The following is a 13,648-nucleotide window of genomic DNA, read 5'->3' as shown; positions in this document are numbered from 1 at the left end:
GCGCGCCGCCGCTCGGCTCGGCAAGGCACGGCACGGCCCGGCCCGGCCCCGGCCGCCGCCCCCGGGGAGAGCGGCCCCCGCCCCCTCGCTCGGCGCCGCGGCGAGCTCCGAAGGGGCCGTAGCCGGAGGGACGCTGCGGGACGCCTCCCTCCGTACGCCCGTGCCAACGGCGGCAGCTATCGAAAGCCCCGCGGATGGCACACGCCGCGCTCGGGCCCGCATCCGCGGGCCAGCTCGCGGGGGACGGTGGCCTTGGTCGCGGTGGCCGGGCTCACCTGCTGCTGCCTGGCGAGGGACCGCGTTCCGCCCCGGTGGCGGCGGCCGGCAGCGCCGGGCCCCGGAGGAGCGGGGCGGGCCCGGCCCCTGCCCCGGGCGCGAACCCGGGCGCTCCTGCGGGGCCAGGCCTGCGCCGTGCCGGGCCCGCGCACCGCGCCGGGCCCGCCGGTCACGGGCCTCCCTCCATCTGCCCGCTTACAGGGACGGCCGCGTTCGTGATCTTAATTTTACGAAGCCAATTACACACGCAGACCCTCTTCAATGGCCTCGAGTCGCAAATTGCGTGCGCTCCTCGTTATTTCAGATTTCCCACTGAGGGATTTCATTATAACCATCCTGATGTGGTCATCTCCACTTAATTGTGTTCAAATTAGTGAAACAAGTGTGAAGCGTGCTAAAGGTGGTAACCTCCCTTTCCGGGAACGCTTCGCCCTTGCTGCTGCTGCTTAAGCTATGCAGTTTGATCAGTAATTACAAAGGAAACGTTTTACAGGCTATCAGGGGCCATGTTTATCACTCTATTTGCACAGTGCTGATGAGAAAACGGTTTGCTGTCTGTAATTAACATTGCATCCTTGTTCATACAGTCAGGATGAAGAGTATTTCAGTAATCTTACTATGACTTTTTTTTTTTTCTGGAGTAACTTGATTCTAGCATCACAACGGGATTAACATGATTATATGTGGAATGGTATAAAAAAAAAACACACTAATTTTACATAAACCAATGTAACAAAACTTTTCCGTTTCAAAGCTTGAAATGCCATTGACTTCAGAACTGTCCGCCATTTAAAAATGCACCTGTGCCTTTAACAAAAATGTTGCAAGTCATTAGTCAGTAGCATCACTAATACGTTTGAATCATGTGAAGAGGAGAAGAGCTAATCATAGAGCTATTTCACTAGCAGCTTATAGAGTATTAACAATTTATTCAAGCCTTTTTGAACAACTTTTTAGCATGCAAAATGTAGCGCATGTTTGTGTTGGCTGGATCAATGTGATAGATTACAATAATTGCTTAAAGCAAATGAGGTATTTATAACACATTAAATCTTTTTTAAATGTGCCAAAACATAGATTCATAAAGCTACTATAATTCCTGGCCTCATTCTTCTCTTTCCAAAATTAGTTTAAATTGGAAGTGGCTCCAAAGACAATAATGAAGCTATCCATTATGAGAGAGGTGTGAGTGTGCAGAGCATCAGTCACAGCAATGATTTGCTACAATTCCTGTCAGGATTTTGTTTTACTAGAAAGTACCAAACAGGTATTTTTGCCTGACTGCCTCTCACAGAAAACATTATTAATAAGTTTTGGGGGTTTGGTTTTTTGGTTTTGGGGGGATTTTTTTAGTTAAATGCTCTGATGACACCTCACCAACAGCAATTTCAACAGCCTTCACTGACCAGCCATTGCAGGGGCTACTTGTAGCCTAGTACCATCTGGTGGACATATGTGTCTCCAAGGAATTGCAGAGGCAAGAAAGAAACTAGAGGTGCTAAAGGGGAAGTAACTTGGCAAGGGAAACCATTTGGTTTGTAAGAGAAATTAAATCTAGTTTTATCCATTATGTTCCAATAGTTAATTAAGACTGTTAATTTACCTCCCAAGATGTGTCTTTCAGGAGCTCACCTCGAGTCAGAAACTGGAACAGGAACTCCTGCTTCTTTTATCCAGACTGTATGGAAATCTGTAAAGCAACAGCACACACATATTTGGCCAAACAGTAAGTCTCCAACAGCTAATATGCAACATCTAGTAACCATCATATACAAAATACATGTAACACACTGCATTTCCTAGTTGCAACTGAGTTTTTTTATAGATTTGACATACATAAACCAGTCTGTCTCCTACCTACCTCAAGACTGGTCATGGTAGATGAGACCAAGGGTCCCTTCTAGCTCCTTCTGACCCACACTGCAGCTGATAGCAGATGCCTGAGAGGGAATGCAAGACCAGAGCCAGCATACAGCAATGCTTGCCCAGAACAGTTTCCCATCTTCCAGCCATTAGTGGCTCAAGGACTTACTGGACATTCATGTAGTCCTGAATAAGTTTTCATGAATATCAGTTCCTTTTCAAATACAAGTAAAAGCTTTAGCAGGGGTCACATCCCGAAGCAAGGAGTTTCCCAGCTCTACGTGTTGTGTGACGTACCTCTGCTGCAGGTTGCTCTGGTGTCTTCACTGGCTCCAGGTGTATAGCACAGAACATGTGCTCTTGCCACACATGGAAATATTTCAGCTTATAAGTAATGTAAGTAAACTTAGGAACACAGTGCCATCCTAATGATTTTCAGAAGACCAGCACAGAGTTGAACTACGTGTTCCTTATTTTTGATTGATCTGTAGCATAAAGGTGACCCAGCTTTATTCAACACTTCTCAAGCTAGTTAGTACAGGGCTCCTGCTGTAGCAGACTGTCTCCACTGGCTGTTATGTATAGTTTTCATTAGGAATTGGGCTTAGGCTGCTGAGTCAACTCTTTTCTCTCCATCTGAGTGACTGGTATGTTCTACCTCTACCTACTAACTAAACATTCAAAGTCATCCTAAAAGTTCAGGCAGACCAACCAGCAATGGGTCAGCCTCAGCCCCAGGGCACAAAGAAGAAGGGAGCAGGAGGCTCTCAGACCACATCAAAGTGCTGTGGAGGAAGGACAGTTCAATAACCTGCGCTATGTGTAGTCTGCTAATTTTCTTCTACTTCTGGTCATACACCGCTGCACATAAAACAACATGAACCAACAAATCAGCCCGCCGCTAACAGCAAGGAGGTACCTCAAAACAGTGAATGCTGTTTCTATAGAGCTTCATCCAGATGGAGCTTCCCATCAGCTAGCTCTGCTATGTTCATCATCCATACCATTTCTTTGATCTATTTAACAAAATTATTTTTATAGCTGGAATTTTTTTCCTAACACAGTTATGTTTTTCCATACTTACATTTTTCAACAACTGGTCACTTAAATCCATATGTATCTCATTATAACTATAGTTCATACATCAGAAAAGTCTCTTCAGTGTCATGATGAATAACTGATTGATCATGTTAGCACATGCATCCATAGCCTGCACACTGGATTTTCTGCAGGCTCGTATTAGTATAGCAGGTTCTTTTGTTGTTTACTCACACAGGTATGCAGATGCACACCCTTGTAATCACAGATTGTATTTGAATTGGAAAAATCATTCAGAAGCATGTAAAAAGCAGTGCACCAAATGGTTGGAACTAGATGATCCTTAAGGTCCCTTCCAACCCTAACCATTCTACAATTCTATTTTAGTGAAAGTTCATCTGCTGTTTCCAGCTTTTGTCCATTGTATATACACTTTTCCTTCTTTTGCAGAACACTACTACACAGGTTCAGACCAAAAGTCCATCTTGAACAGCATGCTACGAGCACTTCCACCTGATGCACAATACCCAGGACGTTCTAGTATTCACCACATTGCAGCTGAAGAGGCCACAGACCACCTGTGCAAGATGAGGTGACCAACACCATCCATGCCGACTTAGGGACAGACAACAGATTTCATCTATTTTAACACTGAGAACCTGGGCACGATCATGCCAAGTTAGAGCGGTAACAGACTTACCCTAGCTTATTTACTGCCACTCACAATCAGGAATGTCAAGAAGCCATGGACCTCCCCAGCTTCCCCACCCTGTGACCACTGTCAGAGAGACAGCTCCAACCAAAGAGAGCTCTCTCAAGTATGGCAAAATGGTGGATGCCTAATTTTTTTGGTCAATAAAATCTTTGCTAGATATTTTTTTTAAAAAAACAAACAACAACAAAAGAGACTGTCAGGGAAGAGAAAGAATGGGACTAGTGTACATATACTTCCATACTTCCACTGGGAAGCCTTCAGTCTATCTGCTGAAACTCTTCAAGCCATGGAGACCACGTTTCTTAAGATATTTGTGTTAACATCCTGCCCCCCCATTTCCCTCCAAACATCTTAATGCCCTCCTACAATATATTTCTTTTTTTTTCAAATGGGAATTTAAAAAACTGTCCTCCTCTATTTGTATAATAACCTTTAAAAATATCTCCCATCCCTTAGACTGACTTTTCCAGTCTTGTCTTTCAACTAGACAAATCTAATTCCTTCAATCCCTACATGGCTTTTAGATATGCTAACATAATATGTTTTGCAAACAGGTATTTAAATTAAACCTTTTAATTAAAGTTAGTTGAACTAATGCACTAGCAGTCACATCCCTTAAACTACCAAATGATACGTCAGTACCCGCAATATTATTTACATTTTAAAATAAAATTCTCTTGCCAAAACTACTGTGAGTTTGCTGCTATAGGTAGTATTGTATATTACATTTAAAGCTAAAATTCATTTTCTGCTGCTTTGACAAAGTCAGGCTCAAAACAAGCCACAAACCCAGTGGAGCATAAATACATGCTCACTTCTGATCAGAACTTGTCCCTAAGACTCTTAGATAGCTCCTGATTTTTACCTGCTGTGCTCAAAATTACTAACACTTTTCACAACCTTCTTTCCTATTTTTGGGATTACCAAGCCTATTTTTGTTCATACTTTGTTCAACACTGTTTTAAAATGTTCTACTTACTGTTTTTATCTGTTAAGACACTTTAGTCTTTTGCTTTTGATGAATTTCTTCAAAATCTGCCCATTTTAAACTGCACAGGACAGTTTCTTCTATTTCCCCTCTTTTCATAGTTTTCCCTGACTGACTTCCAGGAGCTGCTAATTAAAAACTTTCCCCTACTAACTTACTTAAATACTTCTACCCTTGTTCATGTGGCTAAAGGAATTTTCCTTAATTCATGCATTTGACCACTGACTGTTACTGTAGCATTAGTGTTCATTAACATTTTACCCTCCAGCCCTGTTACTGGGGCAGATTGTGACCATCCCCACCTGCCTCTTGGTGAGGGCAGTTTTAATGACAGGTGATACTACTCTTCATTTGCACACGTCCTCTTCTGCATGTGTGAAAGCATGTTAGGGCTATAATTCTTGAGGTTTTTTTTTCCACATAGTATTTTTTTTGTATCTGACTAAATGGTGTCCATACCTTGATCTCCCCTTTCTATGCTCTTATTTTTGCAACTTTTATTTTTTAAAATGCTTTGTTCAATATCTTTTATAATCTCTTTTGTTTCTCAGCTTAATTTTATTCTCTTTTAACTTCAGCTTCTTTCCAGAGGACTCTAATCTCCCAAGTCAGCTGTTTGCTGTTTTGCTTTTCATATTTCTCATTTAAATCCACACTCTGTATACTCTGTCTATTGGATGCATCTTCCCCTTTCTAGGGGCCACATTCTAGGGACCTTTGACAGCCACTGGGACTTTCTTTTTCCTTGTTTCCTGTCTAAAAGGTCAATTTAACCGCCTTAGAACACTCAAAGTCTTCTAATGATATCCTTATTTTTAGTTAGCTCATGGCCTAGTAAAGAAAGGAGGACATCACACAATCAGATTTAAATCAAACTACAAGCCCCCTCCGTTTATCATCCCAGAATTCTCTCCTACAAGCCAGAATCTCTCACTTCCATAGCCATAATTCTTCTTTGCCCTAAAACTGTCACTCAGTTCTCCTGTATTCAAGCACAAGTAGCACTGTGAAATAACACCGCCACACTGCTGGCCAAACAGAATCTCAGTAGTACTTATTGTCCAGCTATGAGACTACAACACTTAATGACCGAAGCTTCCCCTTAAATGTAGAACAAACTGCATCACACATTTACTAACTGCATATATACATGCATAGATAACAGTGTATCTCATGCTCACAGATTCTTCAGAGCAATTCTTACTTGCAACCACTCTCTTAAACTTTTATAGAGATATAGAGATATATAACTGCAAACACAAGTTAGCCCACTTTGACTACCTCCTCCTGGTTTTCCTTAGCAAATCAACTGAATTATTGCCCAGTGCCATTCAGCAGTACTCTGGCCATGTAAAAGCATCTGGGAAGAGCAGCTCCCTGGGAACCTGGCTTCCTGGAGAGCACTGCATTACTCACAATACTTTTCAACTATGGCTTCAAATTCATCTTCTTCCACTTCATGCTCTTGCTCCTGCACGGGAGTAGGGGGAAAATAAGAGATGCTTTGCAGTCCATTGGTAAAGTTTTTATTCAGCTAGAGAAGAGTTAACATAAGGCTCCTGCCCTTCTTTCCCATCCCAAGGCTGAACACTCTGCCATAGCAGTATCCCTAGATAATAGATCTTTGAGTGCAACCAAACCTACAGTCACAATAGGGACCTTTCCCATTAATTTTAATGAGCATAAGAATGAAGGGACCAAGAAGAAAAAAAGTGAGGATTAGGTGTCTGGCAAGATCTTTTGCATGCTAGAGAAGCACTGCTATAGACTGATCTACTCTTTGCTGTCATACAGTGACTAATCACCGTGAAAGCTAACAGAAATGCAGACTTGAGGCCATAGTTAGTAACAAGTACAGTGGGATTTTTTCAAGATGTTTCACTTCAAACTATTTATCCTATTACTACTAACAAAGGAATCATGAATTGGAGCAAAACTGAAGTTGACAGTGTCTCGTGTAACTCTACAGTAACCATATACCAATGCTGTAAAGCAGCAGATTAGTACCACAGGCTGCTGTTTGCTCTATGGCTCCCAAAGGGCTTAGATACAAACAGTGAAATCTAGTAGCAGCACCAAGCCTGGATTTTATTTTTTTTTCCTTTTCTCTTTCTTAAAAATTCTGTGAGCTAGGGCTTACTCCATTTTTCTCCCACACCTTATTTGTTTAGGCCCCAATGCTGCAAAGAAGTGGTATATCGTGCATGGATGGCAGAAGCGGAGACAACGTCTGGTTCTGTGAGGTGCAAAATTCCCTCAGCTCCTAGCAGCCCTCTGGAAAGCTCTAAGCATCTTGAAGACTCACAGACAAATTATTTTAGCATTAATTACAACATCAATGAGAAAATAATACCCAAATGGGAATTTAGGATGATGTCTGCATGGAATGTTTCTCATTATTTTTGTATGGATTTTGTATGACAGCAGAACACTTTAAAACCCGTCTTGCTTTCAAGCTAGTGCTGAATCTATTGCGTTCATGCTAAGTGGTGGGCAAGGTCTAAGTCATCTAATTTGTAAATTGTTTTAGCTACTTGACAAGGCTGTCTTTCTTTATGAAGGAATATGAACCCAACATTTGTTTTACTTTTTAAGTGAAAGCTCATTAAAGCAAATTTTTCAAGGTTGGATTCTGAGTGCTTTTTTTTTTTTGCTTTCTCTTTTGATTTACTAGCTTGTCTTTAATAATTTTTTTCAAAGCTGTATCATCAGATATTGCCATCTCATCACTTTCAATTCCTAAATAACAAGAGAATGAATAGATCTGAGCTTGGTCAGAGTGGAATTATTTGTTTTCAGAGTGGATAAACATCAAACTTGTTTTTAAAATCCCACCAAAAGAGGAATGGTGGGAGGGGAGGAAAAGAGAAACACTAGGATGTCTTTTTTCCAAGAGAGAAAAAGAATCCAATTATTGTCTTGCAAATGTAGGCCTGATGTTCAAATATCTCCTCACTTTGTACGGTGTTTTGTTCAGTCAATGACAAAATTCTTCTGGGTACATAGGTATGTGTATATATAATCTATGTATAGCTTCATTACAGATAAATTAGTTACACAAATGCAGCCTTGTTTACTATGTTTGAGAAGAGTTATCAATGTAACTGAGTTGTGAAAAACTTGTTTCTTTGAAGTTGAGAAACCTTTTCTCACAAATGTTAGAACAGAGCTCATGCCATGTGTTGAATCCATGCTTGTATGAGTGATAGACATGTTTATGTGCACTCCCAGAGCTACAGTTCTTTTAAACAAAGTTTCAGAAAACATGTCCTTTCAGATTTACTGCCTGTTATACCATGTTGCAACAACAGCAACTGAGGATCGATCCCTGTGGCGTTTTGTCATATCACATAAAGCATCAAGTGATAGATGCACTTCAGAATAACATGTCCTAGAGACATAGTTTCTAGAAGCACAAAACAGCTCTCCTCCTACCCTTACTAGTACACCCTTCAAAATATTCCCCCATCCCCAATCCTTTCTTCCAAAACAAAATTGTCTCTTAGTTCCACACGTTAAGATGAATCCTGCCTGAAAGAGTACAAGCGTATAGATACTTGTAGCCCAAACTAACCTAAACCAGCTCCTGCTAATTCAGCTGGTCCTCATTTGCTGCACCTCTTGTGCTTCAGCCCTGGGTTCTCTTATGGCTCTTACAAAGCACAGTATTTATGCATTTGTATGTCTGTACAGGTCTTGTCAGACTCATACAGTGTGAACTTCCACAAGCACTTTCCACAGCACTTGGTCAAAGCACTTCAATTTTTCCTCTTAAGACTCCTGTTACTGTCTCAGAAAGACCTTGTCTCCCTTTCATTCACTCATTAGAAATCTTAAACATGCTCAAACTAATCCCAGAGTTACTGTTTTTTTAAATAACTTTTCTATTTCAATATAACTTGTGCCACTCAGTAGAATTGCTAAATATTTGTTGTCTGCTAGTTATCAAAGGCAGGTCTTGGCATGTGGGAAGGGGGCCCATGATCCCTAGGAGGACAGAAGGGCAACACTAGGCCAACACAAAGCACTGGAGGAGAGCACTGAAGGGCTGCAGCCGACATCACAATCCTGCACAGCGGTTCCCTTTCACCTGCAAATGATACATCCCATGGCCAGATCAGGTTAAAGCAGCTCATGTTCTTCAGCTGGTTAAAGGGCTAGGACCCAAACCATGGGCACACTCACCTGCTAGAGGGCACAGGTCTCAAGGACTAACATGGTTCCCAAAGATCATGACAAGCGCTTGTATTTCGCATGAAACTTGATCTGGGAAGAGGATCGTTTCTCTTACAAAGCAGACACTGGAGAAATTCAGATATTCCCACCTAAACATTTGGACTCTGTTTCAATTTAATACTAGCCAACTCTGTGGGCCCTAAAAACATGGCATAATGCTTGTATCTCATAATTCAGTGTAGAGTAACACCTGCTTTCAGTCTGAAAGTGAAACTTCAGTTCAGCAAATCACCCAGCCATCACAAAGACACAGAGGGAAGCAAAGGCCACCTCCCTTTGTACAGGTTCACAATCTTATCTTTGCCTTGCCAAAACAAAATCAATAGAACAAAACATAAGGTTTGGGCCTTTTGTTAATCATTTGACAACCAAAGTCTATAAATTCATTTCCCTGTTTCATTCCTTTATTTATCCTGCTGCTCTGAAAGTCCTGAAAGGACAATGAAAACTGGCCTAACTCTGGCTCTCTCAGTCAAATAAAGCTGGCATGGACATGGAGTTACACTTAGCCACCCACCCACACAATTTTAGCTTCTCAGCCATCAAAGCACAATCAAAACTGCATTTTCCTGACTGTCAGTTTCTCCATGCATTTTTTAGAGCGCAGATGTAATAGGTTTTACAGGGAGTCCCTTTGATTCATGCCAACCCTGCACATTCTCATTCTGCCCCTAATCTCTCCTTTGTGGCACGCGGACTCAGAGCAGTGGGCATGGATCCCAGTGGACACTGATTACCATCCAAATTCCCTTTTGGAAATGATCCCATCTGGCAACTGCAGAACCCAAAGCTTCGACCCTCAGCCATTGTTCTTCTCCAAAATGAGCAGATTCAACTTTATTAGAGATTAAACACTTGCTGTATTTTATGTTTAAAGCTAATTCCAAGTTCTATGTCAAAACACAGAAGCCTTCCCTGCTAACCCTCCTGTAGGGTTTTTTATTTTAACGATGAATAAAAATTAAGCAGTCCAAGCCACCTTTTTTTTTCCAGAATACATACAAAGAATTGCTCTCCAAGCTTAAATTTTGCATGTCAAGTTTCATCTGGGAGCAGATTCGTTTTTACAACTCAGTTATCAGCTGTGCAAACAGGCTATTATTCATGTTCATCTAGGGTCTGACAGCATTATTGGCCTCTCAAAAATTTGCCAGGCCAGGAAAATTTATGCAGGACCCATTTTAGAGAGGTAAGAAAAATGAGACAGGGCTGAACAGGCCCACAAAAGGCAACCAACAGCCTTATACATCTTACTCACAGTGCTGGAAGCAATGTCGTTACCTCCTGTTGCACACTTCCCACAGTGAGGCTCAAATCCGATCAAATCCACATGCAACTCTGCACTGTGACCTTTCTCTCCCTGTTTGTAGTCACATATGCAGGGTGCAGATGGTCAGACTTCTCTCCACTGTGGAGAGGACATAGTTGATACATAGGCCACGGCACTGCCTTGCAGCTGGGGAGTATACCAGGTAGTAGGGCCCTGCATGCATAGAAACCCTATCAAAAGCCCTGTTCCCCATCAACTGAGCCCTTCTTCTTACCATTAAACCCATCTAGCATAGCTGATGGATGGATGATGATAGGTCTCAATTCACAACTCAATGCCCCCCAAAAATAGCCAAAGTGCACAAATCCAACCTTGAGAAAAACTGTCCAGTCATATTTCTTGCAGTGGTGCTCATAGTGTAAATGTTTCATGGATAAACGTCACTCTTCTTAAGCAAGGACAATCTGTAAAGCTAGGCTGTGAAATAAAAAATATATCGGTATTACTTTGCCTTATATCCTTGTGTTATGATCTATTGATCATAACACGTATCATACACTTGAAATTTGTACCAATGGTAGCAGTAATCTTTTCTTATACATTATATTCTTAAGAGTTTAGTAACCTGAGGTTATTTATCTTTCTGAAACAAATAAAAAATTCTGGTAATATAAAATCAAAATCTTCCCTTAACAAACATATCCAGTAGGGTTAAGGTCTTTCTGGTTTTACCTGCAGCGTGGGGTGGTATTTCCATGGATTTTATTATGTTAGTTTTTCACAGTGTCAAAATGATTTCCAAATCAATTTTAAGAATCTGAAAGCATTGTATAATGTGCCTGCAAGTCAAAAGTAATCTTTTGACTTTTATGCAGCAACACTAGTAAGTGTATCTTTTAAGACAGACTGTCCTGGTATCCTTACCATTAACAATTAAATTGGTTACAGTCCTGTTGTAAAAGTTTGTCTTTCTAGGTAGCTTAAATGACTCTTTTGTTAGTCTTTTTATTAAAAATGCAGAAACATAGTATCATGCCTTATCAAAAATTAAATCAGCATGGTTGGCACCCTTATAAAATTTTAAAATTGTCGTTATTCTCATGTTAAGTTAACCCCCCTCATTTCCTTTAGACATCTCTGGGAATTCATCCATCTTCAAAGGAAACTCAAAGGGCAAGACAGTGTTCCTGTGATTAAATGCAAGAGTAAACAACGAACATAGTAAAACATGGTGGTTTGGTGTTGTGGTTTTTTTTAACCAAGTTTACAAGGATTCAGATGTAAAAGACACCAGTATTTAAGAGAATTTATCTTGAAATAAGCCAATGTCTGAGTTCTGCACAGCAGAACGGGAATTTGTTGGTGGGCAAACCCCTGAAAAGTACCCTAAAAAGGCTGAAAAGTAAAATTTAAGTTGAATGGTAGCCTGTCTTTAGTTATTGCCGTGGGCAGAGGAGCTTATTACTTAATACCCCTGAGGCTGTTCATGGCTTTCGGCAAATCCCAAATTCTCTGTCTTCTGCTATATGGGAAGTCAGACTGACCAGTATCTTCTGACACCTTCCTCTGTGTCATCAGCACTAATATTTATCTAGGCAGCAGTGAACTCGATATAAATCCATCCTCACAACAACCTTGTGAGCAACCTGAACACCTCACAATTCACTTCCACCTAGCTCAGATCTCTATATACTGCATTACTCTCTTCCACGTAGAGTACCCTTGAAATCCTATTGGTGTTAACCAGTATTTGTTTACAAAAACCAGTTATGAAAATGGGCAATTCATCCTTGCCACCTGGAGGCTAACCAAACTGCTCCTCTATCCTTGAAGATGAATAATTACATGTATTTTTCTTTCTGTGAGTAACAGCAGCATAGGACATAAATACAAATAAGAATGATTACTCCACCAAGGAAAAAACTAGTCCGGCATCTCCAGTCACTACTGTTGCGAGGTGCAGGAACCACCACGTTCCTAAAGAACAGTGGTACAACAGGAAACCCTGAAGTTACCAATGAATGTCTTAGCCCCTGCCCAATACTTTCCATGATCAAATTCTGTTTTCATTTACAGTATTAATAAAATTCATTGTGAGGTACCAGCACCAGGCTGACTCTTTATTTTCTTTCTTAGTTTCAGACAAAACAGTTCACATATTTCAGACAACTAAAGCAGGGAGAATATATTGTTCCCCCACATGAAGGAATAGAGTAACCATAGTACCATTTAACTGAAAAGGCTTCAGAACCTTCAGATCTTGAAATAGGGACTTCAAATGAGTTAAAAACCATGTAACTTATTTATTGCACACAAAAACTATGCTATGCTTACATTATAAAGGCTGCTAATCAAGCACATAAAATGGTGTGGTTGCCTGTGAAACAGTAATTCAAGTGCTTCGTGCACAGGCACCACGATAGCACTGTAAATGACACTGTCACATATTCTCTTTTCCATAAGACCCTTACCTCATTCAGTACGCAGAATGAACAATGTTCAACTAATGTGTAGCTTTCAATAGTTTATTTTCCCTTCATTATTCACTCTCACCAGGCATTATTTATTACACACTATTCAGATTCTGCTTTAAAAACAGAATTATTCATTTCTTCATAGACTTTTCTGTAGTGCTTATCAGAATAGTATGAATGCTTCAGACATCAATGCATTTATTTTTATAAACTTTCTGGGATGTTAAGGTTACAGTTTTGCCATTTTTATGAAACATGAACTGAGTAAGAAGTACCAGCTAAACTCGGGTACCTAACACAAGCTGTTTAAAACCTGTGTTTTCAGACTACTATACAGTACTTCATATATTCAAGATTAAGATCCCAGTGGCTTCAGCTGGAACTGCTTGCTTAACAATTACCCAGTTTACAACCCTGAGATCTTAGCTGTGTACCACAAAAAAAGACAAACTCTCTTTAAAAGTTTTGTTTCGTGCAAGCAAGATGCTTAGAATCAAGAGTTCTCTGGCACATGTGGAGATAAAATTAATTCCTCTGCTATTCACTTCCCACAAGAGAAAGCCATCACAACGCTATCATTTTTCCTTCTGCAGATCCTTGCATCACTGGCTATGTGCTCTTCACTTTCTGAACAGGAGAGGCTTTGGTGCTCATTCACTACAGACTATTGATTTATCTCCAGAGCACACTCCATTATGCTAGCTTTTAAATGAAGCAAAGGTCCCAAGCAAAATAATATAGTGTGGAATCCTGTAATTACAGATTAGCCAAATTCAAGTGTGTAAAAT

The 13,648-nt window shown here is 40.7% G+C and overlaps 1 protein-coding gene across 1 annotated transcript in view; it reads left to right on the top strand.

Annotated features, from left to right (window-relative positions):
* The first annotated feature begins 128 nt into the window (after window positions 1–128).
* DMRTB1 (DMRT like family B with proline rich C-terminal 1) overlaps window positions 129–13,648 on the top strand; it is an 88,049-nt gene continuing 74,529 nt past the window's right edge. Inside the window, exon 1 of the mRNA XM_080406316.1 lies at window positions 129–13,648. This exon is cut by the window's right edge and continues 62,163 nt beyond it. The gene's annotated coding sequence lies outside the window, so the exon portion shown is untranslated.

Source organism: Falco punctatus (assembly GCF_963210335.1).
Source record: "Falco punctatus genome assembly, chromosome: 11".
Lineage (NCBI taxonomy): Eukaryota > Metazoa > Chordata > Aves > Falconiformes > Falconidae > Falco > Falco punctatus.
Note: the sequence above shows the minus strand (reverse complement) of the source record. Positions and strands in the feature narration are given on the sequence as shown.